The 26,105-nt window shown below is 45.3% G+C and overlaps 70 non-coding genes across 70 annotated transcripts; all 70 read left to right on the forward strand.

Annotated features, from left to right (window-relative positions):
• The first annotated feature begins 173 nt into the window (after positions 1 to 173).
• trnat-ugu (transfer RNA threonine (anticodon UGU)) lies at positions 174 to 246 on the forward strand. Its single transcript has one exon. It is a non-coding gene; the product is annotated as a tRNA-Thr (tRNA).
• Positions 247 to 614: 368 nt separating this feature from the next.
• trnat-cgu (transfer RNA threonine (anticodon CGU)) lies at positions 615 to 689 on the forward strand. Its single transcript has one exon. It is a non-coding gene; the product is annotated as a tRNA-Thr (tRNA).
• A 211-nt stretch (positions 690 to 900) lies between these two features.
• On the forward strand, positions 901 to 973 carry trnat-ugu (transfer RNA threonine (anticodon UGU)). The gene has a single exon. It is a non-coding gene; the product is annotated as a tRNA-Thr (tRNA).
• A 320-nt stretch (positions 974 to 1,293) lies between these two features.
• Positions 1,294 to 1,366, forward strand: trnaa-cgc (transfer RNA alanine (anticodon CGC)). The gene has a single exon. It is a non-coding gene; the product is annotated as a tRNA-Ala (tRNA).
• A 220-nt stretch (positions 1,367 to 1,586) lies between these two features.
• Positions 1,587 to 1,659, forward strand: trnat-ugu (transfer RNA threonine (anticodon UGU)). The gene has a single exon. It is a non-coding gene; the product is annotated as a tRNA-Thr (tRNA).
• A 368-nt stretch (positions 1,660 to 2,027) lies between these two features.
• trnat-cgu (transfer RNA threonine (anticodon CGU)) lies at positions 2,028 to 2,102 on the forward strand. The gene has a single exon. It is a non-coding gene; the product is annotated as a tRNA-Thr (tRNA).
• Positions 2,103 to 2,313: 211 nt separating this feature from the next.
• Positions 2,314 to 2,386, forward strand: trnat-ugu (transfer RNA threonine (anticodon UGU)). The gene has a single exon. It is a non-coding gene; the product is annotated as a tRNA-Thr (tRNA).
• Positions 2,387 to 2,706: 320 nt separating this feature from the next.
• On the forward strand, positions 2,707 to 2,779 carry trnaa-cgc (transfer RNA alanine (anticodon CGC)). Its single transcript has one exon. It is a non-coding gene; the product is annotated as a tRNA-Ala (tRNA).
• Positions 2,780 to 2,999: 220 nt separating this feature from the next.
• On the forward strand, positions 3,000 to 3,072 carry trnat-ugu (transfer RNA threonine (anticodon UGU)). Its single transcript has one exon. It is a non-coding gene; the product is annotated as a tRNA-Thr (tRNA).
• A 368-nt stretch (positions 3,073 to 3,440) lies between these two features.
• trnat-cgu (transfer RNA threonine (anticodon CGU)) lies at positions 3,441 to 3,515 on the forward strand. Its single transcript has one exon. It is a non-coding gene; the product is annotated as a tRNA-Thr (tRNA).
• A 211-nt stretch (positions 3,516 to 3,726) lies between these two features.
• On the forward strand, positions 3,727 to 3,799 carry trnat-ugu (transfer RNA threonine (anticodon UGU)). Its single transcript has one exon. It is a non-coding gene; the product is annotated as a tRNA-Thr (tRNA).
• A 320-nt stretch (positions 3,800 to 4,119) lies between these two features.
• trnat-cgu (transfer RNA threonine (anticodon CGU)) lies at positions 4,120 to 4,192 on the forward strand. The gene has a single exon. It is a non-coding gene; the product is annotated as a tRNA-Thr (tRNA).
• Positions 4,193 to 4,412: 220 nt separating this feature from the next.
• On the forward strand, positions 4,413 to 4,485 carry trnat-ugu (transfer RNA threonine (anticodon UGU)). Its single transcript has one exon. It is a non-coding gene; the product is annotated as a tRNA-Thr (tRNA).
• A 368-nt stretch (positions 4,486 to 4,853) lies between these two features.
• trnat-cgu (transfer RNA threonine (anticodon CGU)) lies at positions 4,854 to 4,928 on the forward strand. The gene has a single exon. It is a non-coding gene; the product is annotated as a tRNA-Thr (tRNA).
• Positions 4,929 to 5,139: 211 nt separating this feature from the next.
• On the forward strand, positions 5,140 to 5,212 carry trnat-ugu (transfer RNA threonine (anticodon UGU)). The gene has a single exon. It is a non-coding gene; the product is annotated as a tRNA-Thr (tRNA).
• Positions 5,213 to 5,532: 320 nt separating this feature from the next.
• Positions 5,533 to 5,605, forward strand: trnat-cgu (transfer RNA threonine (anticodon CGU)). Its single transcript has one exon. It is a non-coding gene; the product is annotated as a tRNA-Thr (tRNA).
• Positions 5,606 to 6,296: 691 nt separating this feature from the next.
• trnat-cgu (transfer RNA threonine (anticodon CGU)) lies at positions 6,297 to 6,371 on the forward strand. The gene has a single exon. It is a non-coding gene; the product is annotated as a tRNA-Thr (tRNA).
• Positions 6,372 to 6,582: 211 nt separating this feature from the next.
• On the forward strand, positions 6,583 to 6,655 carry trnat-ugu (transfer RNA threonine (anticodon UGU)). The gene has a single exon. It is a non-coding gene; the product is annotated as a tRNA-Thr (tRNA).
• Positions 6,656 to 6,975: 320 nt separating this feature from the next.
• On the forward strand, positions 6,976 to 7,048 carry trnat-cgu (transfer RNA threonine (anticodon CGU)). The gene has a single exon. It is a non-coding gene; the product is annotated as a tRNA-Thr (tRNA).
• A 218-nt stretch (positions 7,049 to 7,266) lies between these two features.
• On the forward strand, positions 7,267 to 7,339 carry trnat-ugu (transfer RNA threonine (anticodon UGU)). Its single transcript has one exon. It is a non-coding gene; the product is annotated as a tRNA-Thr (tRNA).
• Positions 7,340 to 7,707: 368 nt separating this feature from the next.
• trnat-cgu (transfer RNA threonine (anticodon CGU)) lies at positions 7,708 to 7,782 on the forward strand. The gene has a single exon. It is a non-coding gene; the product is annotated as a tRNA-Thr (tRNA).
• A 220-nt stretch (positions 7,783 to 8,002) lies between these two features.
• On the forward strand, positions 8,003 to 8,075 carry trnat-ugu (transfer RNA threonine (anticodon UGU)). The gene has a single exon. It is a non-coding gene; the product is annotated as a tRNA-Thr (tRNA).
• A 320-nt stretch (positions 8,076 to 8,395) lies between these two features.
• On the forward strand, positions 8,396 to 8,468 carry trnat-cgu (transfer RNA threonine (anticodon CGU)). The gene has a single exon. It is a non-coding gene; the product is annotated as a tRNA-Thr (tRNA).
• A 220-nt stretch (positions 8,469 to 8,688) lies between these two features.
• Positions 8,689 to 8,761, forward strand: trnat-ugu (transfer RNA threonine (anticodon UGU)). The gene has a single exon. It is a non-coding gene; the product is annotated as a tRNA-Thr (tRNA).
• Positions 8,762 to 9,129: 368 nt separating this feature from the next.
• trnat-cgu (transfer RNA threonine (anticodon CGU)) lies at positions 9,130 to 9,204 on the forward strand. Its single transcript has one exon. It is a non-coding gene; the product is annotated as a tRNA-Thr (tRNA).
• Positions 9,205 to 9,415: 211 nt separating this feature from the next.
• trnat-ugu (transfer RNA threonine (anticodon UGU)) lies at positions 9,416 to 9,488 on the forward strand. The gene has a single exon. It is a non-coding gene; the product is annotated as a tRNA-Thr (tRNA).
• Positions 9,489 to 9,808: 320 nt separating this feature from the next.
• trnat-cgu (transfer RNA threonine (anticodon CGU)) lies at positions 9,809 to 9,881 on the forward strand. Its single transcript has one exon. It is a non-coding gene; the product is annotated as a tRNA-Thr (tRNA).
• A 220-nt stretch (positions 9,882 to 10,101) lies between these two features.
• On the forward strand, positions 10,102 to 10,174 carry trnat-ugu (transfer RNA threonine (anticodon UGU)). Its single transcript has one exon. It is a non-coding gene; the product is annotated as a tRNA-Thr (tRNA).
• A 368-nt stretch (positions 10,175 to 10,542) lies between these two features.
• Positions 10,543 to 10,617, forward strand: trnat-cgu (transfer RNA threonine (anticodon CGU)). Its single transcript has one exon. It is a non-coding gene; the product is annotated as a tRNA-Thr (tRNA).
• A 211-nt stretch (positions 10,618 to 10,828) lies between these two features.
• trnat-ugu (transfer RNA threonine (anticodon UGU)) lies at positions 10,829 to 10,901 on the forward strand. Its single transcript has one exon. It is a non-coding gene; the product is annotated as a tRNA-Thr (tRNA).
• Positions 10,902 to 11,221: 320 nt separating this feature from the next.
• On the forward strand, positions 11,222 to 11,294 carry trnaa-cgc (transfer RNA alanine (anticodon CGC)). The gene has a single exon. It is a non-coding gene; the product is annotated as a tRNA-Ala (tRNA).
• Positions 11,295 to 11,514: 220 nt separating this feature from the next.
• On the forward strand, positions 11,515 to 11,587 carry trnat-ugu (transfer RNA threonine (anticodon UGU)). The gene has a single exon. It is a non-coding gene; the product is annotated as a tRNA-Thr (tRNA).
• Positions 11,588 to 11,955: 368 nt separating this feature from the next.
• trnat-cgu (transfer RNA threonine (anticodon CGU)) lies at positions 11,956 to 12,030 on the forward strand. The gene has a single exon. It is a non-coding gene; the product is annotated as a tRNA-Thr (tRNA).
• Positions 12,031 to 12,241: 211 nt separating this feature from the next.
• trnat-ugu (transfer RNA threonine (anticodon UGU)) lies at positions 12,242 to 12,314 on the forward strand. Its single transcript has one exon. It is a non-coding gene; the product is annotated as a tRNA-Thr (tRNA).
• A 320-nt stretch (positions 12,315 to 12,634) lies between these two features.
• trnaa-cgc (transfer RNA alanine (anticodon CGC)) lies at positions 12,635 to 12,707 on the forward strand. Its single transcript has one exon. It is a non-coding gene; the product is annotated as a tRNA-Ala (tRNA).
• Positions 12,708 to 12,927: 220 nt separating this feature from the next.
• Positions 12,928 to 13,000, forward strand: trnat-ugu (transfer RNA threonine (anticodon UGU)). The gene has a single exon. It is a non-coding gene; the product is annotated as a tRNA-Thr (tRNA).
• Positions 13,001 to 13,368: 368 nt separating this feature from the next.
• On the forward strand, positions 13,369 to 13,443 carry trnat-cgu (transfer RNA threonine (anticodon CGU)). The gene has a single exon. It is a non-coding gene; the product is annotated as a tRNA-Thr (tRNA).
• A 211-nt stretch (positions 13,444 to 13,654) lies between these two features.
• On the forward strand, positions 13,655 to 13,727 carry trnat-ugu (transfer RNA threonine (anticodon UGU)). The gene has a single exon. It is a non-coding gene; the product is annotated as a tRNA-Thr (tRNA).
• A 320-nt stretch (positions 13,728 to 14,047) lies between these two features.
• Positions 14,048 to 14,120, forward strand: trnaa-cgc (transfer RNA alanine (anticodon CGC)). Its single transcript has one exon. It is a non-coding gene; the product is annotated as a tRNA-Ala (tRNA).
• A 220-nt stretch (positions 14,121 to 14,340) lies between these two features.
• Positions 14,341 to 14,413, forward strand: trnat-ugu (transfer RNA threonine (anticodon UGU)). The gene has a single exon. It is a non-coding gene; the product is annotated as a tRNA-Thr (tRNA).
• Positions 14,414 to 14,781: 368 nt separating this feature from the next.
• trnat-cgu (transfer RNA threonine (anticodon CGU)) lies at positions 14,782 to 14,856 on the forward strand. The gene has a single exon. It is a non-coding gene; the product is annotated as a tRNA-Thr (tRNA).
• A 211-nt stretch (positions 14,857 to 15,067) lies between these two features.
• On the forward strand, positions 15,068 to 15,140 carry trnat-ugu (transfer RNA threonine (anticodon UGU)). Its single transcript has one exon. It is a non-coding gene; the product is annotated as a tRNA-Thr (tRNA).
• A 320-nt stretch (positions 15,141 to 15,460) lies between these two features.
• On the forward strand, positions 15,461 to 15,533 carry trnaa-cgc (transfer RNA alanine (anticodon CGC)). The gene has a single exon. It is a non-coding gene; the product is annotated as a tRNA-Ala (tRNA).
• A 220-nt stretch (positions 15,534 to 15,753) lies between these two features.
• Positions 15,754 to 15,826, forward strand: trnat-ugu (transfer RNA threonine (anticodon UGU)). The gene has a single exon. It is a non-coding gene; the product is annotated as a tRNA-Thr (tRNA).
• A 368-nt stretch (positions 15,827 to 16,194) lies between these two features.
• trnat-cgu (transfer RNA threonine (anticodon CGU)) lies at positions 16,195 to 16,269 on the forward strand. Its single transcript has one exon. It is a non-coding gene; the product is annotated as a tRNA-Thr (tRNA).
• A 211-nt stretch (positions 16,270 to 16,480) lies between these two features.
• trnat-ugu (transfer RNA threonine (anticodon UGU)) lies at positions 16,481 to 16,553 on the forward strand. The gene has a single exon. It is a non-coding gene; the product is annotated as a tRNA-Thr (tRNA).
• Positions 16,554 to 16,873: 320 nt separating this feature from the next.
• trnat-cgu (transfer RNA threonine (anticodon CGU)) lies at positions 16,874 to 16,946 on the forward strand. The gene has a single exon. It is a non-coding gene; the product is annotated as a tRNA-Thr (tRNA).
• A 220-nt stretch (positions 16,947 to 17,166) lies between these two features.
• Positions 17,167 to 17,239, forward strand: trnat-ugu (transfer RNA threonine (anticodon UGU)). The gene has a single exon. It is a non-coding gene; the product is annotated as a tRNA-Thr (tRNA).
• A 368-nt stretch (positions 17,240 to 17,607) lies between these two features.
• trnat-cgu (transfer RNA threonine (anticodon CGU)) lies at positions 17,608 to 17,682 on the forward strand. Its single transcript has one exon. It is a non-coding gene; the product is annotated as a tRNA-Thr (tRNA).
• Positions 17,683 to 17,893: 211 nt separating this feature from the next.
• trnat-ugu (transfer RNA threonine (anticodon UGU)) lies at positions 17,894 to 17,966 on the forward strand. Its single transcript has one exon. It is a non-coding gene; the product is annotated as a tRNA-Thr (tRNA).
• Positions 17,967 to 18,286: 320 nt separating this feature from the next.
• trnat-cgu (transfer RNA threonine (anticodon CGU)) lies at positions 18,287 to 18,359 on the forward strand. The gene has a single exon. It is a non-coding gene; the product is annotated as a tRNA-Thr (tRNA).
• Positions 18,360 to 18,579: 220 nt separating this feature from the next.
• trnat-ugu (transfer RNA threonine (anticodon UGU)) lies at positions 18,580 to 18,652 on the forward strand. Its single transcript has one exon. It is a non-coding gene; the product is annotated as a tRNA-Thr (tRNA).
• A 368-nt stretch (positions 18,653 to 19,020) lies between these two features.
• Positions 19,021 to 19,095, forward strand: trnat-cgu (transfer RNA threonine (anticodon CGU)). The gene has a single exon. It is a non-coding gene; the product is annotated as a tRNA-Thr (tRNA).
• A 211-nt stretch (positions 19,096 to 19,306) lies between these two features.
• trnat-ugu (transfer RNA threonine (anticodon UGU)) lies at positions 19,307 to 19,379 on the forward strand. Its single transcript has one exon. It is a non-coding gene; the product is annotated as a tRNA-Thr (tRNA).
• A 320-nt stretch (positions 19,380 to 19,699) lies between these two features.
• On the forward strand, positions 19,700 to 19,772 carry trnaa-cgc (transfer RNA alanine (anticodon CGC)). The gene has a single exon. It is a non-coding gene; the product is annotated as a tRNA-Ala (tRNA).
• A 220-nt stretch (positions 19,773 to 19,992) lies between these two features.
• On the forward strand, positions 19,993 to 20,065 carry trnat-ugu (transfer RNA threonine (anticodon UGU)). Its single transcript has one exon. It is a non-coding gene; the product is annotated as a tRNA-Thr (tRNA).
• Positions 20,066 to 20,433: 368 nt separating this feature from the next.
• trnat-cgu (transfer RNA threonine (anticodon CGU)) lies at positions 20,434 to 20,508 on the forward strand. Its single transcript has one exon. It is a non-coding gene; the product is annotated as a tRNA-Thr (tRNA).
• Positions 20,509 to 20,719: 211 nt separating this feature from the next.
• trnat-ugu (transfer RNA threonine (anticodon UGU)) lies at positions 20,720 to 20,792 on the forward strand. Its single transcript has one exon. It is a non-coding gene; the product is annotated as a tRNA-Thr (tRNA).
• Positions 20,793 to 21,112: 320 nt separating this feature from the next.
• trnat-cgu (transfer RNA threonine (anticodon CGU)) lies at positions 21,113 to 21,185 on the forward strand. Its single transcript has one exon. It is a non-coding gene; the product is annotated as a tRNA-Thr (tRNA).
• Positions 21,186 to 21,405: 220 nt separating this feature from the next.
• Positions 21,406 to 21,478, forward strand: trnat-ugu (transfer RNA threonine (anticodon UGU)). The gene has a single exon. It is a non-coding gene; the product is annotated as a tRNA-Thr (tRNA).
• A 368-nt stretch (positions 21,479 to 21,846) lies between these two features.
• trnat-cgu (transfer RNA threonine (anticodon CGU)) lies at positions 21,847 to 21,921 on the forward strand. Its single transcript has one exon. It is a non-coding gene; the product is annotated as a tRNA-Thr (tRNA).
• Positions 21,922 to 22,132: 211 nt separating this feature from the next.
• trnat-ugu (transfer RNA threonine (anticodon UGU)) lies at positions 22,133 to 22,205 on the forward strand. Its single transcript has one exon. It is a non-coding gene; the product is annotated as a tRNA-Thr (tRNA).
• A 320-nt stretch (positions 22,206 to 22,525) lies between these two features.
• trnat-cgu (transfer RNA threonine (anticodon CGU)) lies at positions 22,526 to 22,598 on the forward strand. The gene has a single exon. It is a non-coding gene; the product is annotated as a tRNA-Thr (tRNA).
• Positions 22,599 to 23,289: 691 nt separating this feature from the next.
• Positions 23,290 to 23,364, forward strand: trnat-cgu (transfer RNA threonine (anticodon CGU)). The gene has a single exon. It is a non-coding gene; the product is annotated as a tRNA-Thr (tRNA).
• Positions 23,365 to 23,575: 211 nt separating this feature from the next.
• trnat-ugu (transfer RNA threonine (anticodon UGU)) lies at positions 23,576 to 23,648 on the forward strand. Its single transcript has one exon. It is a non-coding gene; the product is annotated as a tRNA-Thr (tRNA).
• A 320-nt stretch (positions 23,649 to 23,968) lies between these two features.
• Positions 23,969 to 24,041, forward strand: trnat-cgu (transfer RNA threonine (anticodon CGU)). Its single transcript has one exon. It is a non-coding gene; the product is annotated as a tRNA-Thr (tRNA).
• Positions 24,042 to 24,732: 691 nt separating this feature from the next.
• Positions 24,733 to 24,807, forward strand: trnat-cgu (transfer RNA threonine (anticodon CGU)). The gene has a single exon. It is a non-coding gene; the product is annotated as a tRNA-Thr (tRNA).
• Positions 24,808 to 25,018: 211 nt separating this feature from the next.
• trnat-ugu (transfer RNA threonine (anticodon UGU)) lies at positions 25,019 to 25,091 on the forward strand. Its single transcript has one exon. It is a non-coding gene; the product is annotated as a tRNA-Thr (tRNA).
• Positions 25,092 to 25,411: 320 nt separating this feature from the next.
• trnat-cgu (transfer RNA threonine (anticodon CGU)) lies at positions 25,412 to 25,484 on the forward strand. Its single transcript has one exon. It is a non-coding gene; the product is annotated as a tRNA-Thr (tRNA).
• A 218-nt stretch (positions 25,485 to 25,702) lies between these two features.
• Positions 25,703 to 25,775, forward strand: trnat-ugu (transfer RNA threonine (anticodon UGU)). The gene has a single exon. It is a non-coding gene; the product is annotated as a tRNA-Thr (tRNA).
• Positions 25,776 to 26,105: the final 330 nt, after the last annotated feature.

Consider the following 26,105-nt stretch of genomic DNA (forward strand, 5'->3'; position numbering starts at 1 on the left):
TTTGTCTGTGACGTAAAGGTTCTGTGGTAAAGGTCGACAAAACACACATCTCAAAATGTACCCGCGTTCACTGGGCTCACCGATCAGACCTGCTTTTGTACACAGCGGCCATACCATGGAGCGACATGAAATGTGGCACACCAGATTTTCTGACCCAAAATCTGCAACAGTGTGGCTTCATAGCTCAGTGGTCAGAGCACTGGTCTTGTAAACCAGGGGTCGTGAGTTCAATCCTCACTGGAGCCTAGACCTGACGTAACAGTTTTACAGCAAAGGTGAAATGAGCAACTTTGCCTGGATAGTCTACCGTTAACCACCTTCTATAGACAAAAATACTGGTTACTTCAAGTGTACCAGTGGTGTGTCTTGAGTCAACCAGCCTTCAGCAAATGTGAAATCTCTGCTTTTGTTCAAGTGAATTGCACCTTAGCTAGAAAGTCAAAGCAAATTTAGGAAGAAAAATACATGGATTGTTGATGGCGCTTTGGTGCGTGTGGACAGCTCCTAGGAATTTATTTTCCCCATCAGTTTGTCTTTGTATCATGAAATAGGGACAGGATTATCGTACAGGAAACATTTGAGGAGCAAACGCTGAATACTTTTGCGTGCACGAGGGCTCCATAGCTCAGTGGCAAGAGCACTGGTTTCGTAAATCAGGGGTCGCGAGTTCAAGCCTCGCGCAGGAGCCTTTCTGCAGGTCCGTGGTGCCATAGCATTATTTGTTCTCCTTTGGCTGTGACGTAAAACTTCTGTGTAAAGGTCGGCAAAACACGCATCTGAAAATCTTCTTCCGTTTACTGCTCTAATCGATCTGTCCTGCTTTTCGATGCAGCCGCCATATCCAGTAGCCACATGAAACGTGGTACACCAGATTTCTTGACCCTAATTCTTTAGTTTTGTGGCTTCATAGCTCAGTGGATAGAGCACTGGTCTTGTAAACCAGGGATAGTGAGTTCAATCCTCACTGGACTCTGATTTCTGCGGAACATTTTTACAGCTAAGGTAACCACTTTTCCTGGGTCGTCTGCTGTTGACAGCCTTCTTTTGACAAGAGTGGTTACTTCAAGGGTTGCCATAAAGTGTGCGTTCGTTAAAGTGACCTGCACATTAGCGAGAAAGTCACAGCAAATTCAGCACAAAAAATACATGGTTTGTTGATGGAGCATTGGTGCGTGGACAGCTGCTAGGATTTTATTTTTCCCGTCAGTTTCTCTTTGTATCATGAAATAGGGACAGAATTATCATACAGGCAACATTTGAGGAGCAAACGCTGACTACTCTTTCATGCACCAGTGCTCTATAGCTCAGTGGTAAGAGCACTGGTCTCGCAAACCAGGGGTCGCGAGTTCAATCCTCGCTCGAGCCTTTTTCAGGACCCTGGCACAGAGAATGACTTACCTTTATTTTTTCTTCTTTGTCTGTGACGTAAAGGTTCTGTGGTAAAGGTCGACAAAACACACATCTCAAAATGTACCCGCGTTCACTGGGCTCACCGATCAGACCTGCTTTTGTACACAGCGGCCATACCATGGAGCGACATGAAATGTGGCACACCAGATTTTCTGACCCAAAATCTGCAACAGTGTGGCTTCATAGCTCAGTGGTCAGAGCACTGGTCTTGTAAACCAGGGGTCGTGAGTTCAATCCTCACTGGAGCCTAGACCTGACGTAACAGTTTTACAGCAAAGGTGAAATGAGCAACTTTGCCTGGATAGTCTACCGTTAACCACCTTCTATAGACAAAAATACTGGTTACTTCAAGTGTACCAGTGGTGTGTCTTGAGTCAACCAGCCTTCAGCAAATGTGAAATCTCTGCTTTTGTTCAAGTGAATTGCACCTTAGCTAGAAAGTCAAAGCAAATTTAGGAAGAAAAATACATGGATTGTTGATGGCGCTTTGGTGCGTGTGGACAGCTCCTAGGAATTTATTTTCCCCATCAGTTTGTCTTTGTATCATGAAATAGGGACAGGATTATCGTACAGGAAACATTTGAGGAGCAAACGCTGAATACTTTTGCGTGCACGAGGGCTCCATAGCTCAGTGGCAAGAGCACTGGTCTCGTAAACCAGGGGTCGCGAGTTCAAGCCTCGCGCAGGAGCCTTTCTGCAGGTCCGTGGTGCCATAGCATTATTTGTTCTCCTTTGGCTGTGACGTAAAACTTCTGTGTAAAGGTCGGCAAAACACGCATCTGAAAATCTTCTTCCGTTTACTGCTCTAATCGATCTGTCCTGCTTTTCGATGCAGCCGCCATATCCAGTAGCCACATGAAACGTGGTACACCAGATTTCTTGACCCTAATTCTTTAGTTTTGTGGCTTCATAGCTCAGTGGATAGAGCACTGGTCTTGTAAACCAGGGATAGTGAGTTCAATCCTCACTGGACTCTGATTTCTGCGGAACATTTTTACAGCTAAGGTAACCACTTTTCCTGGGTCGTCTGCTGTTGACAGCCTTCTTTTGACAAGAGTGGTTACTTCAAGGGTTGCCATAAAGTGTGCGTTCGTTAAAGTGACCTGCACATTAGCGAGAAAGTCACAGCAAATTCAGCACAAAAAATACATGGTTTGTTGATGGAGCATTGGTGCGTGGACAGCTGCTAGGATTTTATTTTTCCCGTCAGTTTCTCTTTGTATCATGAAATAGGGACAGAATTATCATACAGGCAACATTTGAGGAGCAAACGCTGACTACTCTTTCATGCACCAGTGCTCTATAGCTCAGTGGTAAGAGCACTGGTCTCGCAAACCAGGGGTCGCGAGTTCAATCCTCGCTCGAGCCTGTTTCAGGACCCTGGCACAGAGAATGACTTACCTTTATTTTTTCTTCTTTGTCTGTGACGTAAAGGTTCTGTGGTAAAGGTCGACAAAACACACATCTCAAAATGTACCCGCGTTCACTGGGCTCACCGATCAGACCTGCTTTTGTACACAGCGGCCATACCATGGAGCGACATGAAATGTGGCACACCAGATTTTCTGACCCAAAATCTGCAACAGTGTGGCTTCATAGCTCAGTGGTCAGAGCACTGGTCTTGTAAACCAGGGGTCGTGAGTTCAATCCTCACTGGAGCCTAGACCTGACGTAACAGTTTTACAGCAAAGGTGAAATGAGCAACTTTGCCTGGATAGTCTACCGTTAACCACCTTCTATAGACAAAAATACTGGTTACTTCAAGTGTACCAGTGGTGTGTCTTGAGTCAACCAGCCTTCAGCAAATGTGAAATCTCTGCTTTTGTTCAAGTGAATTGCACCTTAGCTAGAAAGTCAAAGCAAATTTAGGAAGAAAAATACATGGATTGTTGATGGCGCTTTGGTGCGTGTGGACAGCTCCTAGGAATTTATTTTCCCCATCAGTTTGTCTTTGTATCATGAAATAGGGACAGGATTATCGTACAGGAAACATTTGAGGAGCAAACGCTGAATACTTTTGCGTGCACGAGGGCTCCATAGCTCAGTGGCAAGAGCACTGGTCTCGTAAACCAGGGGTCGCGAGTTCAAGCCTCGCGCAGGAGCCTTTCTGCAGGTCCGTGGTGCCATAGCATTATTTGTTCTCCTTTGGCTGTGACGTAAAACTTCTGTGTAAAGGTCGGCAAAACACGCATCTGAAAATCTTCTTCCGTTTACTGCTCTAATCGATCTGTCCTGCTTTTCGATGCAGCCGCCATATCCAGTAGCCACATGAAACGTGGTACACCAGATTTCTTGACCCTAATTCTTTAGTTTTGTGGCTTCATAGCTCAGTGGATAGAGCACTGGTCTTGTAAACCAGGGATAGTGAGTTCAATCCTCACTGGACTCTGATTTCTGCGGAACATTTTTACAGCTAAGGTAACCACTTTTCCTGGGTCGTCTGCTGTTGACAGCCTTCTTTTGACAAGAGTGGTTACTTCAAGGGTTGCCATAAAGTGTGCGTTCGTTAAAGTGACCTGCACATTAGCGAGAAAGTCACAGCAAATTCAGCACAAAAAATACATGGTTTGTTGATGGAGCATTGGTGCGTGGACAGCTGCTAGGATTTTATTTTTCCCGTCAGTTTCTCTTTGTATCATGAAATAGGGACAGAATTATCATACAGGCAACATTTGAGGAGCAAACGCTGACTACTCTTTCATGCACCAGTGCTCTATAGCTCAGTGGTAAGAGCACTGGTCTCGTAAACCAGGGGTCGCGAGTTCAATCCTCGCTGGAGCCTGTTTCAGGACCGTGGCACAGAGAATGACTTACCTTTATTTTTTCTTCTTTGTCTGTGACGTAAAGGTTCTGTGGTAAAGGTCGACAAAACACACATCTCAAAATGTACCCGCGTTCACTGGGCTCACCGATCAGACCTGCTTTTGTACACAGCGGCCATACCATGGAGCGACATGAAATGTGGCACACCAGATTTTCTGACCCAAAATCTGCAACAGTGTGGCTTCATAGCTCAGTGGTCAGAGCACTGGTCTTGTAAACCAGGGGTCGTGAGTTCAATCCTCACTGGAGCCTAGACCTGACGTAACAGTTTTACAGCAAAGGTGAAATGAGCAACTTTGCCTGGATAGTCTACCGTTAACCACCTTCTATAGACAAAAATACTGGTTACTTCAAGTGTACCAGTGGTGTGTCTTGAGTCAACCAGCCTTCAGCAAATGTGAAATCTCTGCTTTTGTTCAAGTGAATTGCACCTTAGCTAGAAAGTCAAAGCAAATTTAGGAAGAAAAATACATGGATTGTTGATGGCGCTTTGGTGCGTGTGGACAGCTCCTAGGAATTTATTTTCCCCATCAGTTTGTCTTTGTATCATGAAATAGGGACAGGATTATCGTACAGGAAACATTTGAGGAGCAAACGCTGAATACTTCTGCGTGCACGAGGGCTCCATAGCTCAGTGGCAAGAGCACTGGTCTCGTAAACCAGGGGTCGCGAGTTCAAGCCTCGCGCAGGAGCCTTTCTGCAGGTCCGTGGTGCCATAGCATTATTTGTTCTCCTTTGGCTGTGACGTAAAACTTCTGTGTAAAGGTCGGCAAAACACGCATCTGAAAATCTTCTTCCGTTTACTGCTCTAATCGATCTGTCCTGCTTTTCGATGCAGCCGCCATATCCAGTAGCCACATGAAACGTGGTACACCAGATTTCTTGACCCTAATTCTTTAGTTTTGTGGCTTCATAGCTCAGTGGATAGAGCACTGGTCTTGTAAACCAGGGATAGTGAGTTCAATCCTCACTGGAGTCTGATTTCTGCGGAACATTTTTACAGCTAAGGTAACCACTTTTCCTGGGTCGTCTGCTGTTGACAGCCTTCTTTTGACAAGAGTGGTTACTTCAAGGGTTGCCATAAAGTGTGCGTTCGTTAAAGTGACCTGCACATTAGCGAGAAAGTCACAGCAAATTCAGCACAAAAAATACATGGTTTGTTGATGGAGCATTGGTGCGTGGACAGCTGCTAGGATTTTATTTTTCCCGTCAGTTTCTCTTTGTATCATGAAATAGGGACAGAATTATCATACAGGCAACATTTGAGGAGCAAACGCTGACTACTCTTTCATGCACCAGGGCTCTATAGCTCAGTGGTAAGAGCACTGGTCTCGTAAACCAGGGGTCGCGAGTTCAATCCTCGCTGGAGCCTGTTTCAGGACCGTGGCACAGAGATTGACTTACCTTTTTTTTTTCTTCTTTGTCTGTGACGTAAAGGTTCTGTGGTAAAGGTCGACAAAACACACATCTCAAAATGTACCCGCGTTCACTGGGCTCACCGATCAGACCTGCTTTTGTACACAGCGGCCATACCATGGAGCGACATGAAATGTGGCACACCAGATTTTCTGACCCAAAATCTGCAACAGTGTGGCTTCATAGCTCAGTGGTCAGAGCACTCGCTAATGTGCAGGTCACTTTAACGAACGCACACTTGTAAACCAGGGGTCGTGAGTTCAATCCTCACTGGAGCCTAGACCTGACGTAACAGTTTTACAGCAAAGGTGAAATGAGCAACTTTGCCTGGATAGTCTACCGTTAACCACCTTCTATAGACAAAAATACTGGTTACTTCAAGTGTACCAGTGGTGTGTCTTGAGTCAACCAGCCTTCAGCAAATGTGAAATCTCTGCTTTTGTTCAAGTGAATTGCACCTTAGCTAGAAAGTCAAAGCAAATTTAGGAAGAAAAATACATGGATTGTTGATGGCGCTTTGGTGCTTGTGGACAGCTCCTAGGAATTTATTTTCCCCATCAGTTTGTCTTTGTATCATGAAATAGGGACAGGATTATCGTACAGGAAACATTTGAGGAGCAAACGCTGAATACTTTTGCGTGCACGAGGGCTCCATAGCTCAGTGGCAAGAGCACTGGTCTCGTAAACCAGGGGTCGCGAGTTCAAGCCTCGCGCAGGAGCCTTTCTGCAGGTCCGTGGTGCCATAGCATTATTTGTTCTCCTTTGGCTGTGACGTAAAACTTCTGTGTAAAGGTCGGCAAAACACGCATCTGAAAATCTTCTTCCGTTTACTGCTCTAATCGATCTGTCCTGCTTTTCGATGCAGCCGCCATATCCAGTAGCCACATGAAACGTGGTACACCAGATTTCTTGACCCTAATTCTTTAGTTTTGTGGCTTCATAGCTCAGTGGATAGAGCACTGGTCTTGTAAACCAGGGATAGTGAGTTCAATCCTCACTGGAGTCTGATTTCTGCGGAACATTTTTACAGCTAAGGTAACCACTTTTCCTGGGTCGTCTGCTGTTGACAGCCTTCTTTTGACAAGAGTGGTTACTTCAAGGGTTGCCATAAAGTGTGCGTTCGTTAAAGTGACCTGCACATTAGCGAGAAAGTCACAGCAAATTCAGCACAAAAAATACATGGTTTGTTGATGGAGCATTGGTGCGTGGACAGCTGCTAGGATTTTATTTTTCCCGTCAGTTTCTCTTTGTATCATGAAATAGGGACAGAATTATCATACAGGCAACATTTGAGGAGCAAACGCTGACTACTCTTTCATGCACCAGGGCTCTATAGCTCAGTGGTAAGAGCACTGGTCTCGTAAACCAGGGGTAGCGAGTTCAATCCTCGCTGGAGCCTGTTTCAGGACCGTGGCACAGAGATTGACTTACCTTTATTTTTTCTTCTTTGTCTGTGACGTAAAGGTTCTGTGGTAAAGGTCGACAAAACACATCTCAAAATGTACCCGCGTTCACTGGGCTCACCGATCAGACCTGCTTTTGTACAAAGCGGCCATACCATGGAGCGACATGAAATGTGGCACACCAGATTTCCTGACCCAAAATCTGCAACAGTGTGGCTTCATAGCTCAGTGGTCAGAGCACTGGTCTTGTAAACCAGGGGTCGTGAGTTCAATCCTCACTGGAGCCTAGACCTGACGTAACAGTTTTACAGCAAAGGTGAAATGAGCAACTTTGCCTGGATAGTCTACCGTTAACCACCTTCTATAGACAAAAATACTGGTTACTTCAAGTGTACCAGTGGTGTGTCTTGAGTCAACCAGCCTTCAGCAAATGTGAAATCTCTGCTTTTGTTCAAGTGAATTGCACCTTAGCTAGAAAGTCAAAGCAAATTTAGGAAGAAAAATACATGGATTGTTGATGGCGCTTTGGTGCGTGTGGACAGCTCCTAGGAATTTATTTTCCCCATCAGTTTGTCTTTGTATCATGAAATAGGGACAGGATTATCGTACAGGAAACATTTGAGGAGCAAACGCTGAATACTTTTGCGTGCACGAGGGCTCCATAGCTCAGTGGCAAGAGCACTGGTCTCGTAAACCAGGGGTCGCGAGTTCAAGCCTCGCGCAGGAGCCTTTCTGCAGGTCCGTGGCACAGTCACTGCCATAGCATTATTTGTTCTCCTTTGGCTGTGACGTAAAACTTCTGTGTAAAGGTCGGCAAAACACGCATCTGAAAATCTTCTTCCGTTTACTGCTCTAATCGATCTGTCCTGCTTTTCGATGCAGCCGCCATATCCAGTAGCCACATGAAACGTGGTACACCAGATTTCTTGACCCTAATTCTTTAGTTTTGTGGCTTCATAGCTCAGTGGATAGAGCACTGGTCTTGTAAACCAGGGATAGTGAGTTCAATCCTCACTGGAGTCTGATTTCTGCGGAACATTTTTACAGCTAAGGTAACCACTTTTCCTGGGTCGTCTGCTGTTGACAGCCTTCTTTTGACAAGAGTGGTTACTTCAAGGGTTGCCATAAAGTGTGCGTTCGTTAAAGTGACCTGCACATTAGCGAGAAAGTCACAGCAAATTCAGCACAAAAAATACATGGTTTGTTGATGGAGCATTGGTGCGTGGACAGCTGCTAGGATTTTATTTTTCCCGTCAGTTTCTCTTTGTATCATGAAATAGGGACAGAATTATCATACAGGCAACATTTGAGGAGCAAACGCTGACTACTCTTTCATGCACCAGGGCTCTATAGCTCAGTGGTAAGAGCACTGGTCTCGTAAACCAGGGGTTGCGAGTTCAATCCTCGCTGGAGCCTGTTTCAGGACCGTGGCACAGAGATTGACTTACCTTTATTTTTTCTTCTTTGTCTGTGACGTAAAGGTTCTGTGGTAAAGGTCAACAAAACACACATCTCAAAATGTACCCGCGTTCACTGGGCTCACCGATCAGACCTGCTTTTGTACAAAGCGGCCATAACATGGAGCGACATGAAATGTGGCACACCAGATTTCCTGACTCAAAATCTGCAACAGTGTGGCTTCATAGCTCAGTGGTCAGAGCACTGGTCTTGTAAACCAGGGGTCGTGAGTTCAATCCTCACTGGAGCCTAGACCTGACGTAACAGTTTTACAGCAAAGGTGAAATGAGCAACTTTGCCTGGATAGTCTACCGTTAACCACCTTCTATAGACAAAAATACTGGTTACTTCAAGTGTACCAGTGGTGTGTCTTGAGTCAACCAGCCTTCAGCAAATGTGAAATCTCTGCTTTTGTTCAAGTGAATTGCACCTTAGCTAGAAAGTCAAAGCAAATTTAGGAAGAAAAATACATGGATTGTTGATGGCGCTTTGGTGCGTGTGGACAGCTCCTAGGAATTTATTTTCCCCATCAGTTTGTCTTTGTATCATGAAATAGGGACAGGATTATCGTACAGGAAACATTTGAGGAGCAAACGCTGAATACTTTTGCGTGCACGAGGGCTCCATAGCTCAGTGGCAAGAGCACTGGTCTCGTAAACCAGGGGTCGCGACTTCAAGCCTCGCGCAGGAGCCTTTCTGCAGGTCCGTGGTGCCATAGCATTATTTGTTCTCCTTTGGCTGTGACGTAAAACTTCTGTGTAAAGCTCGGCAAAACACGCATCTGAAAATCTTCTTCCGTTTACTGCCTTAATCGATCTGTCCTGCTTTTCGATGCAGCCGCCATATCCAGTAGCCACATGAAACGTGGTACACCAGATTTCTTGACCCTCATTCTTTAGTTTTGTGGCTTCATAGCTCAGTGGATAGAGCACTGGTCTTGTAAACCAGGGATAGTGAGTTCAATCCTCACTGGAGTCTGATTTCTGCGGAACATTTTTACAGCTAAGGTAACCACTTTTCCTGGGTCGTCTGCTGTTGACAGCCTTCTTTTGACAAGAGTGGTTACTTCAAGGGTTGCCATAAAGTGTGCGTTCGTTAAAGTGACCTGCACATTAGCGAGAAAGTCACAGCAAATTCAGCACAAAAAATACATGGTTTGTTGATGGAGCATTGGTGCGTGGACAGCTGCTAGGATTTTATTTTTCCCGTCAGTTTCTCTTTGTATCATGAAATAGGGACAGAATTATCATACAGGCAACATTTGAGGAGCAAACGCTGACTACTCTTTCATGCACCAGGGCTCTATAGCTCAGTGGTAAGAGCACTGGTCTCGTAAACCAGGGGTCGCGAGTTCAATCCTCGCTGGAGCCTGTTTCAGGACCGTGGCACAGAGATTGACTTACCTTTTTTTTTTCTTCTTTGTCTGTGACGTAAAGGTTCTGTGGTAAAGGTCGACAAAACACACATCTCAAAATGTACCCGCGTTCACTGGGCTCACCGATCAGACCTGCTTTTGTACACAGCGGCCATACCATGGAGCGACATGAAATGTGGCACACCAGATTTTCTGACCCAAAATCTGCAACAGTGTGGCTTCATAGCTCAGTGGTCAGAGCACTGGTCTTGTAAACCAGGGGTCGTGAGTTCAATCCTCACTGGAGCCTAGACCTGACGTAACAGTTTTACAGCAAAGGTGAAATGAGCAACTTTGCCTGGATAGTCTACCGTTAACCACCTTCTATAGACAAAAATACTGGTTACTTCAAGTGTTCCAGTGGTGTGTCTTGAGTCAACCAGCCTTCAGCAAATGTGAAATCTCTGCTTTTGTTCAAGTGAATTGCACCTTAGCTAGAAAGTCAAAGCAAATTTAGGAAGAAAAATACATGGATTGTTGATGGCGCTTTGGTGCGTGTGGACAGCTCCTAGGAATTTATTTTCCCCATCAGTTTGTCTTTGTATCATGAAATAGGGACAGGATTATCGTACAGGAAACATTTGAGGAGCAAACGCTGAATACTTTTGCGTGCACGAGGGCTCCATAGCTCAGTGGCAAGAGCACTGGTCTCGTAAACCAGGGGTCGCGAGTTCAAGCCTCGCGCAGGAGCCTTTCTGCAGGTCCGTGGTGCCATAGCATTATTTGTTCTCCTTTGGCTGTGACGTAAAACTTCTGTGTAAAGGTCGGCAAAACACGCATCTGAAAATCTTCTTCCGTTTACTGCTCTAATCGATCTGTCCTGCTTTTCGATGCAGCCGCCATATCCAGTAGCCACATGAAACGTGGTACACCAGATTTCTTGACCCTAATTCTTTAGTTTTGTGGCTTCATAGCTCAGTGGATAGAGCACTGGTCTTGTAAACCAGGGATAGTGAGTTCAATCCTCACTGGACTCTGATTTCTGCGGAACATTTTTACAGCTAAGGTAACCACTTTTCCTGGGTCGTCTGCTGTTGACAGCCTTCTTTTGACAAGAGTGGTTACTTCAAGGGTTGCCATAAAGTGTGCGTTCGTTAAAGTGACCTGCACATTAGCGAGAAAGTCACAGCAAATTCAGCACAAAAAATACATGGTTTGTTGATGGAGCATTGGTGCGTGGACAGCTGCTAGGATTTTATTTTTCCCGTCAGTTTCTCTTTGTATCATGAAATAGGGACAGAATTATCATACAGGCAACATTTGAGGAGCAAACGCTGACTACTCTTTCATGCACCAGTGCTCTATAGCTCAGTGGTAAGAGCACTGGTCTCGCAAACCAGGGGTCGCGAGTTCAATCCTCGCTGGAGCCTGTTTCAGGACCCTGGCACAGAGAATGACTTACCTTTATTTTTTCTTCTTTGTCTGTGACGTAAAGGTTCTGTGGTAAAGGTCGACAAAACACACATCTCAAAATGTACCCGCGTTCACTGGGCTCACCGATCAGACCTGCTTTTGTACACAGCGGCCATACCATGGAGCGACATGAAATGTGGCACACCAGATTTTCTGACCCAAAATCTGCAACAGTGTGGCTTCATAGCTCAGTGGTCAGAGCACTGGTCTTGTAAACCAGGGGTCGTGAGTTCAATCCTCACTGGAGCCTAGACCTGACGTAACAGTTTTACAGCAAAGGTGAAATGAGCAACTTTGCCTGGATAGTCTACCGTTAACCGCCTTCTATAGACAAAAATACTGGTTACTTCAAGTGTACCAGTGGTGTGTCTTGAGTCAACCAGCCTTCAGCAAATGTGAAATCTCTGCTTTTGTTCAAGTGAATTGCACCTTAGCTAGAAAGTCAAAGCAAATTTAGGAAGAAAAATACATGGATTGTTGATGGCGCTTTGGTGCGTGTGGACAGCTCCTAGGAATTTATTTTCCCCATCAGTTTGTCTTTGTATCATGAAATAGGGACAGGATTATCGTACAGGAAACATTTGAGGAGCAAACGCTGAATACTTTTGCGTGCACGAGGGCTCCATAGCTCAGTGGCAAGAGCACTGGTTTCGTAAATCAGGGGTCGCGAGTTCAAGCCTCGCGCAGGAGCCTTTCTGCAGGTCCGTGGTGCCATAGCATTATTTGTTCTCCTTTGGCTGTGACGTAAAACTTCTGTGTAAAGGTCGGCAAAACACGCATCTGAAAATCTTCTTCCGTTTACTGCTCTAATCGATCTGTCCTGCTTTTCGATGCAGCCGCCATATCCAGTAGCCACATGAAACGTGGTACACCAGATTTCTTGACCCTAATTCTTTAGTTTTGTGGCTTCATAGCTCAGTGGATAGAGCACTGGTCTTGTAAACCAGGGATAGTGAGTTCAATCCTCACTGGACTCTGATTTCTGCGGAACATTTTTACAGCTAAGGTAACCACTTTTCCTGGGTCGTCTGCTGTTGACAGCCTTCTTTTGACAAGAGTGGTTACTTCAAGGGTTGCCATAAAGTGTGCGTTCGTTAAAGTGACCTGCACATTAGCGAGAAAGTTACAGCAAATTCAGCACAAAAAATACATGGTTTGTTGATGGAGCATTGGTGCGTGGACAGCTGCTAGGATTTTATTTTTCCCGTCAGTTTCTCTTTGTATCATGAAATAGGGACAGAATTATCATACAGGCAACATTTGAGGAGCAAACGCTGACTACTCTTTCATGCACCAGTGCTCTATAGCTCAGTGGTAAGAGCACTGGTCTCGCCAACCAGGGGTCGCGAGTTCAATCCTCGCTGGAGCCTGTTTCAGGACCCTGGCACAGAGAATGACTTACCTTTATTTTTTCTTCTTTGTCTGTGACGTAAAGGTTCTGTGGTAAAGGTCGACAAAACACACATCTCAAAATGTACCCGCGTTCACTGGGCTCACCGATCAGACCTGCTTTTGTACACAGCGGCCATACCATGGAGCGACATGAAATGTGGCACACCAGATTTTCTGACCCAAAATCTGCAACAGTGTGGCTTCATAGCTCAGTGGTCAGAGCACTGGTCTTGTAAACCAGGGGTCGTGAGTTCAATCCTCACTGGAGCCTAGACCTGACGTAACAGTTTTACAGCAAAGGTGAAATGAGCAACTTTGCCTGGATAGTCTACCGTTAACCGCCTTCTATAGACAAAAATACTGGTTACTTCAAGTGTACCAGTGGTGTGTCTTGAGTCAACCAGCCTTCAGCAAATGTGAAATCTCTGCTTTTGTTCAAGTGAATTGCACCTTAGCTAGAAAGTCAAAGCAAATTTAGGAAGAAAAATACATGGATTGTTGATGGCGCTTTGGTGCGTGTGGACAGCTCCTAGGAATTTATTTTCCCCATCAGTTTGTCTTTGTATCATGAAATAGGGACAGGATTATCGTACAGGAAACATTTGAGGAGCAAACGCTGAATACTTTTGCGTGCACGAGGGCTCCATAGCTCAGTGGCAAGAGCACTGGTTTCGTAAATCAGGGGTCGCGAGTTCAAGCCTCGCGCAGGAGCCTTTCTGCAGGTCCGTGGTGCCATAGCATTATTTGTTCTCCTTTGGCTGTGACGTAAAACTTCTGTGTAAAGGTCGGCAAAACACGCATCTGAAAATCTTCTTCCGTTTACTGCTCTAATCGATCTGTCCTGCTTTTCGATGCAGCCGCCATATCCAGTAGCCACATGAAACGTGGTACACCAGATTTCTTGACCCTAATTCTTTAGTTTTGTGGCTTCATAGCTCAGTGGATAGAGCACTGGTCTTGTAAACCAGGGATAGTGAGTTCAATCCTCACTGGACTCTGATTTCTGCGGAACATTTTTACAGCTAAGGTAACCACTTTTCCTGGGTCGTCTGCTGTTGACAGCCTTCTTTTGACAAGAGTGGTTACTTCAAGGGTTGCCATAAAGTGTGCGTTCGTTAAAGTGACCTGCACATTAGCGAGAAAGTCACAGCAAATTCAGCACAAAAAATACATGGTTTGTTGATGGAGCATTGGTGCGTGGACAGCTGCTAGGATTTTATTTTTCCCGTCAGTTTCTCTTTGTATCATGAAATAGGGACAGAATTATCATACAGGCAACATTTGAGGAGCAAACGCTGACTACTCTTTCATGCACCAGTGCTCTATAGCTCAGTGGTAAGAGCACTGGTCTCGCCAACCAGGGGTCGCGAGTTCAATCCTCGCTGGAGCCTGTTTCAGGACCCTGGCACAGAGAATGACTTACCTTTATTTTTTCTTCTTTGTCTGTGACGTAAAGGTTCTGTGGTAAAGGTCGACAAAACACACATCTCAAAATGTACCCGCGTTCACTGGGCTCACCGATCAGACCTGCTTTTGTACACAGCGGCCATACCATGGAGCGACATGAAATGTGGCACACCAGATTTTCTGACCCAAAATCTGCAACAGTGTGGCTTCATAGCTCAGTGGTCAGAGCACTGGTCTTGTAAACCAGGGGTCGTGAGTTCAATCCTCACTGGAGCCTAGACCTGACGTAACAGTTTTACAGCAAAGGTGAAATGAGCAACTTTGCCTGGATAGTCTACCGTTAACCACCTTCTATAGACAAAAATACTGGTTACTTCAAGTGTACCAGTGGTGTGTCTTGAGTCAACCAGCCTTCAGCAAATGTGAAATCTCTGCTTTTGTTCAAGTGAATTGCACCTTAGCTAGAAAGTCAAAGCAAATTTAGGAAGAAAAATACATGGATTGTTGATGGCGCTTTGGTGCGTGTGGACAGCTCCTAGGAATTTATTTTCCCCATCAGTTTGTCTTTGTATCATGAAATAGGGACAGGATTATCGTACAGGAAACATTTGAGGAGCAAACGCTGAATACTTTTGCGTGCACGAGGGCTCCATAGCTCAGTGGCAAGAGCACTGGTTTCGTAAATCAGGGGTCGCGAGTTCAAGCCTCGCGCAGGAGCCTTTCTGCAGGTCCGTGGTGCCATAGCATTATTTGTTCTCCTTTGGCTGTGACGTAAAACTTCTGTGTAAAGGTCGGCAAAACACGCATCTGAAAATCTTCTTCCGTTTACTGCTCTAATCGATCTGTCCTGCTTTTCGATGCAGCCGCCATATCCAGTAGCCACATGAAACGTGGTACACCAGATTTCTTGACCCTAATTCTTTAGTTTTGTGGCTTCATAGCTCAGTGGATAGAGCACTGGTCTTGTAAACCAGGGATAGTGAGTTCAATCCTCACTGGACTCTGATTTCTGCGGAACATTTTTACAGCTAAGGTAACCACTTTTCCTGGGTCGTCTGCTGTTGACAGCCTTCTTTTGACAAGAGTGGTTACTTCAAGGGTTGCCATAAAGTGTGCGTTCGTTAAAGTGACCTGCACATTAGCGAGAAAGTCACAGCAAATTCAGCACAAAAAATACATGGTTTGTTGATGGAGCATTGGTGCGTGGACAGCTGCTAGGATTTTATTTTTCCCGTCAGTTTCTCTTTGTATCATGAAATAGGGACAGAATTATCATACAGGCAACATTTGAGGAGCAAACGCTGACTACTCTTTCATGCACCAGTGCTCTATAGCTCAGTGGTAAGAGCACTGGTCTCGCAAACCAGGGGTCGCGAGTTCAATCCTCGCTCGAGCCTGTTTCAGGACCCTGGCACAGAGAATGACTTACCTTTATTTTTTCTTCTTTGTCTGTGACGTAAAGGTTCTGTGGTAAAGGTCGACAAAACACACATCTCAAAATGTACCCGCGTTCACTGGGCTCACCGATCAGACCTGCTTTTGTACACAGCGGCCATACCATGGAGCGACATGAAATGTGGCACACCAGATTTTCTGACCCAAAATCTGCAACAGTGTGGCTTCATAGCTCAGTGGTCAGAGCACTGGTCTTGTAAACCAGGGGTCGTGAGTTCAATCCTCACTGGAGCCTAGACCTGACGTAACAGTTTTACAGCAAAGGTGAAATGAGCAACTTTGCCTGGATAGTCTACCGTTAACCACCTTCTATAGACAAAAATACTGGTTACTTCAAGTGTACCAGTGGTGTGTCTTGAGTCAACCAGCCTTCAGCAAATGTGAAATCTCTGCTTTTGTTCAAGTGAATTGCACCTTAGCTAGAAAGTCAAAGCAAATTTAGGAAGAAAAATACATGGATTGTTGATGGCGCTTTGGTGCGTGTGGACAGCTCCTAGGAATTTATTTTCCCCATCAGTTTGTCTTTGTATCATGAAATAGGGACAGGATTATCGTACAGGAAACATTTGAGGAGCAAACGCTGAATACTTTTGCGTGCACGAGGGCTCCATAGCTCAGTGGCAAGAGCACTGGTCTCGTAAACCAGGGGTCGCGAGTTCAAGCCTCGCGCAGGAGCCTTTCTGCAGGTCCGTGGTGCCATAGCATTATTTGTTCTCCTTTGGCTGTGACGTAAAACTTCTGTGTAAAGGTCGGCAAAACACGCATCTGAAAATCTTCTTCCGTTTACTGCTCTAATCGATCTGTCCTGCTTTTCGATGCAGCCGCCATATCCAGTAGCCACATGAAACGTGGTACACCAGATTTCTTGACCCTAATTCTTTAGTTTTGTGGCTTCATAGCTCAGTGGATAGAGCACTGGTCTTGTAAACCAGGGATAGTGAGTTCAATCCTCACTGGACTCTGATTTCTGCGGAACATTTTTACAGCTAAGGTAACCACTTTTCCTGGGTCGTCTGCTGTTGACAGCCTTCTTTTGACAAGAGTGGTTACTTCAAGGGTTGCCATAAAGTGTGCGTTCGTTAAAGTGACCTGCACATTAGCGAGAAAGTCACAGCAAATTCAGCACAAAAAATACATGGTTTGTTGATGGAGCATTGGTGCGTGGACAGCTGCTAGGATTTTATTTTTCCCGTCAGTTTCTCTTTGTATCATGAAATAGGGACAGAATTATCATACAGGCAACATTTGAGGAGCAAACGCTGACTACTCTTTCATGCACCAGTGCTCTATAGCTCAGTGGTAAGAGCACTGGTCTCGTAAACCAGGGGTCGCGAGTTCAATCCTCGCTGGAGCCTGTTTCAGGACCGTGGCACAGAGAATGACTTACCTTTATTTTTTCTTCTTTGTCTGTGACGTAAAGGTTCTGTGGTAAAGGTCGACAAAACACACATCTCAAAATGTACCCGCGTTCACTGGGCTCACCGATCAGACCTGCTTTTGTACACAGCGGCCATACCATGGAGCGACATGAAATGTGGCACACCAGATTTTCTGACCCAAAATCTGCAACAGTGTGGCTTCATAGCTCAGTGGTCAGAGCACTGGTCTTGTAAACCAGGGGTCGTGAGTTCAATCCTCACTGGAGCCTAGACCTGACGTAACAGTTTTACAGCAAAGGTGAAATGAGCAACTTTGCCTGGATAGTCTACCGTTAACCACCTTCTATAGACAAAAATACTGGTTACTTCAAGTGTACCAGTGGTGTGTCTTGAGTCAACCAGCCTTCAGCAAATGTGAAATCTCTGCTTTTGTTCAAGTGAATTGCACCTTAGCTAGAAAGTCAAAGCAAATTTAGGAAGAAAAATACATGGATTGTTGATGGCGCTTTGGTGCGTGTGGACAGCTCCTAGGAATTTATTTTCCCCATCAGTTTGTCTTTGTATCATGAAATAGGGACAGGATTATCGTACAGGAAACATTTGAGGAGCAAACGCTGAATACTTTTGCGTGCACGAGGGCTCCATAGCTCAGTGGCAAGAGCACTGGTCTCGTAAACCAGGGGTCGCGAGTTCAAGCCTCGCGCAGGAGCCTTTCTGCAGGTCCGTGGTGCCATAGCATTATTTGTTCTCCTTTGGCTGTGACGTAAAACTTCTGTGTAAAGGTCGGCAAAACACGCATCTGAAAATCTTCTTCCGTTTACTGCTCTAATCGATCTGTCCTGCTTTTCGATGCAGCCGCCATATCCAGTAGCCACATGAAACGTGGTACACCAGATTTCTTGACCCTAATTCTTTAGTTTTGTGGCTTCATAGCTCAGTGGATAGAGCACTGGTCTTGTAAACCAGGGATAGTGAGTTCAATCCTCACTGGAGTCTGATTTCTGCGGAACATTTTTACAGCTAAGGTAACCACTTTTCCTGGGTCGTCTGCTGTTGACAGCCTTCTTTTGACAAGAGTGGTTACTTCAAGGGTTGCCATAAAGTGTGCGTTCGTTAAAGTGACCTGCACATTAGCGAGAAAGTCACAGCAAATTCAGCACAAAAAATACATGGTTTGTTGATGGAGCATTGGTGCGTGGACAGCTGCTAGGATTTTATTTTTCCCGTCAGTTTCTCTTTGTATCATGAAATAGGGACAGAATTATCATACAGGCAACATTTGAGGAGCAAACGCTGACTACTCTTTCATGCACCAGGGCTCTATAGCTCAGTGGTAAGAGCACTGGTCTCGTAAACCAGGGGTCGCGAGTTCAATCCTCGCTGGAGCCTGTTTCAGGACCGTGGCACAGAGATTGACTTACCTTTTTTTTTTCTTCTTTGTCTGTGACGTAAAGGTTCTGTGGTAAAGGTCGACAAAACACACATCTCAAAATGTACCCGCGTTCACTGGGCTCACCGATCAGACCTGCTTTTGTACACAGCGGCCATACCATGGAGCGACATGAAATGTGGCACACCAGATTTTCTGACCCAAAATCTGCAACAGTGTGGCTTCATAGCTCAGTGGTCAGAGCACTGGTCTTGTAAACCAGGGGTCGTGAGTTCAATCCTCACTGGAGCCTAGACCTGACGTAACAGTTTTACAGCAAAGGTGAAATGAGCAACTTTGCCTGGATAGTCTACCGTTAACCACCTTCTATAGACAAAAATACTGGTTACTTCAAGTGTACCAGTGGTGTGTCTTGAGTCAACCAGCCTTCAGCAAATGTGAAATCTCTGCTTTTGTTCAAGTGAATTGCACCTTAGCTAGAAAGTCAAAGCAAATTTAGGAAGAAAAATACATGGATTGTTGATGGCGCTTTGGTGCGTGTGGACAGCTCCTAGGAATTTATTTTCCCCATCAGTTTGTCTTTGTATCATGAAATAGGGACAGGATTATCGTACAGGAAACATTTGAGGAGCAAACGCTGAATACTTTTGCGTGCACGAGGGCTCCATAGCTCAGTGGCAAGAGCACTGGTTTCGTAAATCAGGGGTCGCGAGTTCAAGCCTCGCGCAGGAGCCTTTCTGCAGGTCCGTGGTGCCATAGCATTATTTGTTCTCCTTTGGCTGTGACGTAAAACTTCTGTGTAAAGGTCGGCAAAACACGCATCTGAAAATCTTCTTCCGTTTACTGCTCTAATCGATCTGTCCTGCTTTTCGATGCAGCCGCCATATCCAGTAGCCACATGAAACGTGGTACACCAGATTTCTTGACCCTAATTCTTTAGTTTTGTGGCTTCATAGCTCAGTGGATAGAGCACTGGTCTTGTAAACCAGGGATAGTGAGTTCAATCCTCACTGGACTCTGATTTCTGCGGAACATTTTTACAGCTAAGGTAACCACTTTTCCTGGGTCGTCTGCTGTTGACAGCCTTCTTTTGACAAGAGTGGTTACTTCAAGGGTTGCCATAAAGTGTGCGTTCGTTAAAGTGACCTGCACATTAGCGAGAAAGTCACAGCAAATTCAGCACAAAAAATACATGGTTTGTTGATGGAGCATTGGTGCGTGGACAGCTGCTAGGATTTTATTTTTCCCGTCAGTTTCTCTTTGTATCATGAAATAGGGACAGAATTATCATACAGGCAACATTTGAGGAGCAAACGCTGACTACTCTTTCATGCACCAGTGCTCTATAGCTCAGTGGTAAGAGCACTGGTCTCGCAAACCAGGGGTCGCGAGTTCAATCCTCGCTCGAGCCTGTTTCAGGACCCTGGCACAGAGAATGACTTACCTTTATTTTTTCTTCTTTGTCTGTGACGTAAAGGTTCTGTGGTAAAGGTCGACAAAACACACATCTCAAAATGTACCCGCGTTCACTGGGCTCACCGATCAGACCTGCTTTTGTACACAGCGGCCATACCATGGAGCGACATGAAATGTGGCACACCAGATTTTCTGACCCAAAATCTGCAACAGTGTGGCTTCATAGCTCAGTGGTCAGAGCACTGGTCTTGTAAACCAGGGGTCGTGAGTTCAATCCTCACTGGAGCCTAGACCTGACGTAACAGTTTTACAGCAAAGGTGAAATGAGCAACTTTGCCTGGATAGTCTACCGTTAACCACCTTCTATAGACAAAAATACTGGTTACTTCAAGTGTACCAGTGGTGTGTCTTGAGTCAACCAGCCTTCAGCAAATGTGAAATCTCTGCTTTTGTTCAAGTGAATTGCACCTTAGCTAGAAAGTCAAAGCAAATTTAGGAAGAAAAATACATGGATTGTTGATGGCGCTTTGGTGCGTGTGGACAGCTCCTAGGAATTTATTTTCCCCATCAGTTTGTCTTTGTATCATGAAATAGGGACAGGATTATCGTACAGGAAACATTTGAGGAGCAAACGCTGAATACTTTTGCGTGCACGAGGGCTCCATAGCTCAGTGGCAAGAGCACTGGTCTCGTAAACCAGGGGTCGCGAGTTCAAGCCTCGCGCAGGAGCCTTTCTGCAGGTCCGTGGTGCCATAGCATTATTTGTTCTCCTTTGGCTGTGACGTAAAACTTCTGTGTAAAGGTCGGCAAAACACGCATCTGAAAATCTTCTTCCGTTTACTGCTCTAATCGATCTGTCCTGCTTTTCGATGCAGCCGCCATATCCAGTAGCCACATGAAACGTGGTACACCAGATTTCTTGACCCTAATTCTTTAGTTTTGTGGCTTCATAGCTCAGTGGATAGAGCACTGGTCTTGTAAACCAGGGATAGTGAGTTCAATCCTCACTGGACTCTGATTTCTGCGGAACATTTTTACAGCTAAGGTAACCACTTTTCCTGGGTCGTCTGCTGTTGACAGCCTTCTTTTGACAAGAGTGGTTACTTCAAGGGTTGCCATAAAGTGTGCGTTCGTTAAAGTGACCTGCACATTAGCGAGAAAGTCACAGCAAATTCAGCACAAAAAATACATGGTTTGTTGATGGAGCATTGGTGCGTGGACAGCTGCTAGGATTTTATTTTTCCCGTCAGTTTCTCTTTGTATCATGAAATAGGGACAGAATTATCATACAGGCAACATTTGAGGAGCAAACGCTGACTACTCTTTCATGCACCAGTGCTCTATAGCTCAGTGGTAAGAGCACTGGTCTCGTAAACCAGGGGTCGCGAGTTCAATCCTCGCTGGAGCCTGTTTCAGGACCGTGGCACAGAGAATGACTTACCTTTATTTTTTCTTCTTTGTCTGTGACGTAAAGGTTCTGTGGTAAAGGTCGACAAAACACACATCTCAAAATGTACCCGCGTTCACTGGGCTCACCGATCAGACCTGCTTTTGTACACAGCGGCCATACCATGGAGCGACATGAAATGTGGCACACCAGATTTTCTGACCCAAAATCTGCAACAGTGTGGCTTCATAGCTCAGTGGTCAGAGCACTGGTCTTGTAAACCAGGGGTCGTGAGTTCAATCCTCACTGGAGCCTAGACCTGACGTAACAGTTTTACAGCAAAGGTGAAATGAGCAACTTTGCCTGGATAGTCTACCGTTAACCACCTTCTATAGACAAAAATACTGGTTACTTCAAGTGTACCAGTGGTGTGTCTTGAGTCAACCAGCCTTCAGCAAATGTGAAATCTCTGCTTTTGTTCAAGTGAATTGCACCTTAGCTAGAAAGTCAAAGCAAATTTAGGAAGAAAAATACATGGATTGTTGATGGCGCTTTGGTGCGTGTGGACAGCTCCTAGGAATTTATTTTCCCCATCAGTTTGTCTTTGTATCATGAAATAGGGACAGGATTATCGTACAGGAAACATTTGAGGAGCAAACGCTGAATACTTTTGCGTGCACGAGGGCTCCATAGCTCAGTGGCAAGAGCACTGGTCTCGTAAACCAGGGGTCGCGAGTTCAAGCCTCGCGCAGGAGCCTTTCTGCAGGTCCGTGGTGCCATAGCATTATTTGTTCTCCTTTGGCTGTGACGTAAAACTTCTGTGTAAAGGTCGGCAAAACACGCATCTGAAAATCTTCTTCCGTTTACTGCTCTAATCGATCTGTCCTGCTTTTCGATGCAGCCGCCATATCCAGTAGCCACATGAAACGTGGTACACCAGATTTCTTGACCCTAATTCTTTAGTTTTGTGGCTTCATAGCTCAGTGGATAGAGCACTGGTCTTGTAAACCAGGGATAGTGAGTTCAATCCTCACTGGAGTCTGATTTCTGCGGAACATTTTTACAGCTAAGGTAACCACTTTTCCTGGGTCGTCTGCTGTTGACAGCCTTCTTTTGACAAGAGTGGTTACTTCAAGGGTTGCCATAAAGTGTGCGTTCGTTAAAGTGACCTGCACATTAGCGAGAAAGTCACAGCAAATTCAGCACAAAAAATACATGGTTTGTTGATGGAGCATTGGTGCGTGGACAGCTGCTAGGATTTTATTTTTCCCGTCAGTTTCTCTTTGTATCATGAAATAGGGACAGAATTATCATACAGGCAACATTTGAGGAGCAAACGCTGACTACTCTTTCATGCACCAGGGCTCTATAGCTCAGTGGTAAGAGCACTGGTCTCGTAAACCAGGGGTCGCGAGTTCAATCCTCGCTGGAGCCTGTTTCAGGACCGTGGCACAGAGATTGACTTACCTTTTTTTTTTCTTCTTTGTCTGTGACGTAAAGGTTCTGTGGTAAAGGTCGACAAAACACACATCTCAAAATGTACCCGCGTTCACTGGGCTCACCGATCAGACCTGCTTTTGTACACAGCGGCCATACCATGGAGCGACATGAAATGTGGCACACCAGATTTTCTGACCCAAAATCTGCAACAGTGTGGCTTCATAGCTCAGTGGTCAGAGCACTCGCTAATGTGCAGGTCACTTTAACGAACGCACACTTGTAAACCAGGGGTCGTGAGTTCAATCCTCACTGGAGCCTAGACCTGACGTAACAGTTTTACAGCAAAGGTGAAATGAGCAACTTTGCCTGGATAGTCTACCGTTAACCACCTTCTATAGACAAAAATACTGGTTACTTCAAGTGTACCAGTGGTGTGTCTTGAGTCAACCAGCCTTCAGCAAATGTGAAATCTCTGCTTTTGTTCAAGTGAATTGCACCTTAGCTAGAAAGTCAAAGCAAATTTAGGAAGAAAAATACATGGATTGTTGATGGCGCTTTGGTGCTTGTGGACAGCTCCTAGGAATTTATTTTCCCCATCAGTTTGTCTTTGTATCATGAAATAGGGACAGGATTATCGTACAGGAAACATTTGAGGAGCAAACGCTGAATACTTTTGCGTGCACGAGGGCTCCATAGCTCAGTGGCAAGAGCACTGGTCTCGTAAACCAGGGGTCGCGAGTTCAAGCCTCGCGCAGGAGCCTTTCTGCAGGTCCGTGGTGCCATAGCATTATTTGTTCTCCTTTGGCTGTGACGTAAAACTTCTGTGTAAAGGTCGGCAAAACACGCATCTGAAAATCTTCTTCCGTTTACTGCTCTAATCGATCTGTCCTGCTTTTCGATGCAGCCGCCATATCCAGTAGCCACATGAAACGTGGTACACCAGATTTCTTGACCCTAATTCTTTAGTTTTGTGGCTTCATAGCTCAGTGGATAGAGCACTGGTCTTGTAAACCAGGGATAGTGAGTTCAATCCTCACTGGAGTCTGATTTCTGCGGAACATTTTTACAGCTAAGGTAACCACTTTTCCTGGGTCGTCTGCTGTTGACAGCCTTCTTTTGACAAGAGTGGTTACTTCAAGGGTTGCCATAAAGTGTGCGTTCGTTAAAGTGACCTGCACATTAGCGAGAAAGTCACAGCAAATTCAGCACAAAAAATACATGGTTTGTTGATGGAGCATTGGTGCGTGGACAGCTGCTAGGATTTTATTTTTCCCGTCAGTTTCTCTTTGTATCATGAAATAGGGACAGAATTATCATACAGGCAACATTTGAGGAGCAAACGCTGACTACTCTTTCATGCACCAGGGCTCTATAGCTCAGTGGTAAGAGCACTGGTCTCGTAAACCAGGGGTCGCGAGTTCAATCCTCGCTGGAGCCTGTTTCAGGACCGTGGCACAGAGATTGACTTACCTTTTTTTTTTCTTCTTTGTCTGTGACGTAAAGGTTCTGTGGTAAAGGTCGACAAAACACACATCTCAAAATGTACCCGCGTTCACTGGGCTCACCGATCAGACCTGCTTTTGTACACAGCGGCCATACCATGGAGCGACATGAAATGTGGCACACCAGATTTTCTGACCCAAAATCTGCAACAGTGTGGCTTCATAGCTCAGTGGTCAGAGCACTCGCTAATGTGCAGGTCACTTTAACGAACGCACACTTGTAAACCAGGGGTCGTGAGTTCAATCCTCACTGGAGCCTAGACCTGACGTAACAGTTTTACAGCAAAGGTGAAATGAGCAACTTTGCCTGGATAGTCTACCGTTAACCACCTTCTATAGACAAAAATACTGGTTACTTCAAGTGTACCAGTGGTGTGTCTTGAGTCAACCAGCCTTCAGCAAATGTGAAATCTCTGCTTTTGTTCAAGTGAATTGCACCTTAGCTAGAAAGTCAAAGCAAATTTAGGAAGAAAAATACATGGATTGTTGATGGCGCTTTGGTGCTTGTGGACAGCTCCTAGGAATTTATTTTCCCCATCAGTTTGTCTTTGTATCATGAAATAGGGACAGGATTATCGTACAGGAAACATTTGAGGAGCAAACGCTGAATACTTTTGCGTGCACGAGGGCTCCATAGCTCAGTGGCAAGAGCACTGGTCTCGTAAACCAGGGGTCGCGAGTTCAAGCCTCGCGCAGGAGCCTTTCTGCAGGTCCGTGGTGCCATAGCATTATTTGTTCTCCTTTGGCTGTGACGTAAAACTTCTGTGTAAAGGTCGGCAAAACACGCATCTGAAAATCTTCTTCCGTTTACTGCTCTAATCGATCTGTCCTGCTTTTCGATGCAGCCGCCATATCCAGTAGCCACATGAAACGTGGTACACCAGATTTCTTGACCCTAATTCTTTAGTTTTGTGGCTTCATAGCTCAGTGGATAGAGCACTGGTCTTGTAAACCAGGGATAGTGAGTTCAATCCTCACTGGAGTCTGATTTCTGCGGAACATTTTTACAGCTAAGGTAACCACTTTTCCTGGGTCGTCTGCTGTTGACAGCCTTCTTTTGACAAGAGTGGTTACTTCAAGGGTTGCCATAAAGTGTGCGTTCGTTAAAGTGACCTGCACATTAGCGAGAAAGTCACAGCAAATTCAGCACAAAAAATACATGGTTTGTTGATGGAGCATTGGTGCGTGGACAGCTGCTAGGATTTTATTTTTCCCGTCAGTTTCTCTTTGTATCATGAAATAGGGACAGAATTATCATACAGGCAACATTTGAGGAGCAAACGCTGACTACTCTTTCATGCACCAGGGCTCTATAGCTCAGTGGTAAGAGCACTGGTCTCGTAAACCAGGGGTAGCGAGTTCAATCCTCGCTGGAGCCTGTTTCAGGACCGTGGCACAGAGATTGACTTACCTTTATTTTTTCTTCTTTGTCTGTGACGTAAAGGTTCTGTGGTAAAGGTCGACAAAACACATCTCAAAATGTACCCGCGTTCACTGGGCTCACCGATCAGACCTGCTTTTGTACAAAGCGGCCATACCATGGAGCGACATGAAATGTGGCACACCAGATTTCCTGACCCAAAATCTGCAACAGTGTGGCTTCATAGCTCAGTGGTCAGAGCACTGGTCTTGTAAACCAGGGGTCGTGAGTTCAATCCTCACTGGAGCCTAGACCTGACGTAACAGTTTTACAGCAAAGGTGAAATGAGCAACTTTGCCTGGATAGTCTACCGTTAACCACCTTCTATAGACAAAAATACTGGTTACTTCAAGTGTACCAGTGGTGTGTCTTGAGTCAACCAGCCTTCAGCAAATGTGAAATCTCTGCTTTTGTTCAAGTGAATTGCACCTTAGCTAGAAAGTCAAAGCAAATTTAGGAAGAAAAATACATGGATTGTTGATGGCGCTTTGGTGCGTGTGGACAGCTCCTAGGAATTTATTTTCCCCATCAGTTTGTCTTTGTATCATGAAATAGGGACAGGATTATCGTACAGGAAACA

Source organism: Alosa pseudoharengus, unplaced genomic scaffold, assembly GCF_046254945.1.
Source record: "Alosa pseudoharengus isolate Yale_2024_CS ecotype anadromous, Long Island Sound unplaced genomic scaffold, YU_APseudo_1.1 YU_APseudo_1.1_scf_6, whole genome shotgun sequence".
Lineage (NCBI taxonomy): Eukaryota > Metazoa > Chordata > Actinopteri > Clupeiformes > Clupeidae > Alosa > Alosa pseudoharengus.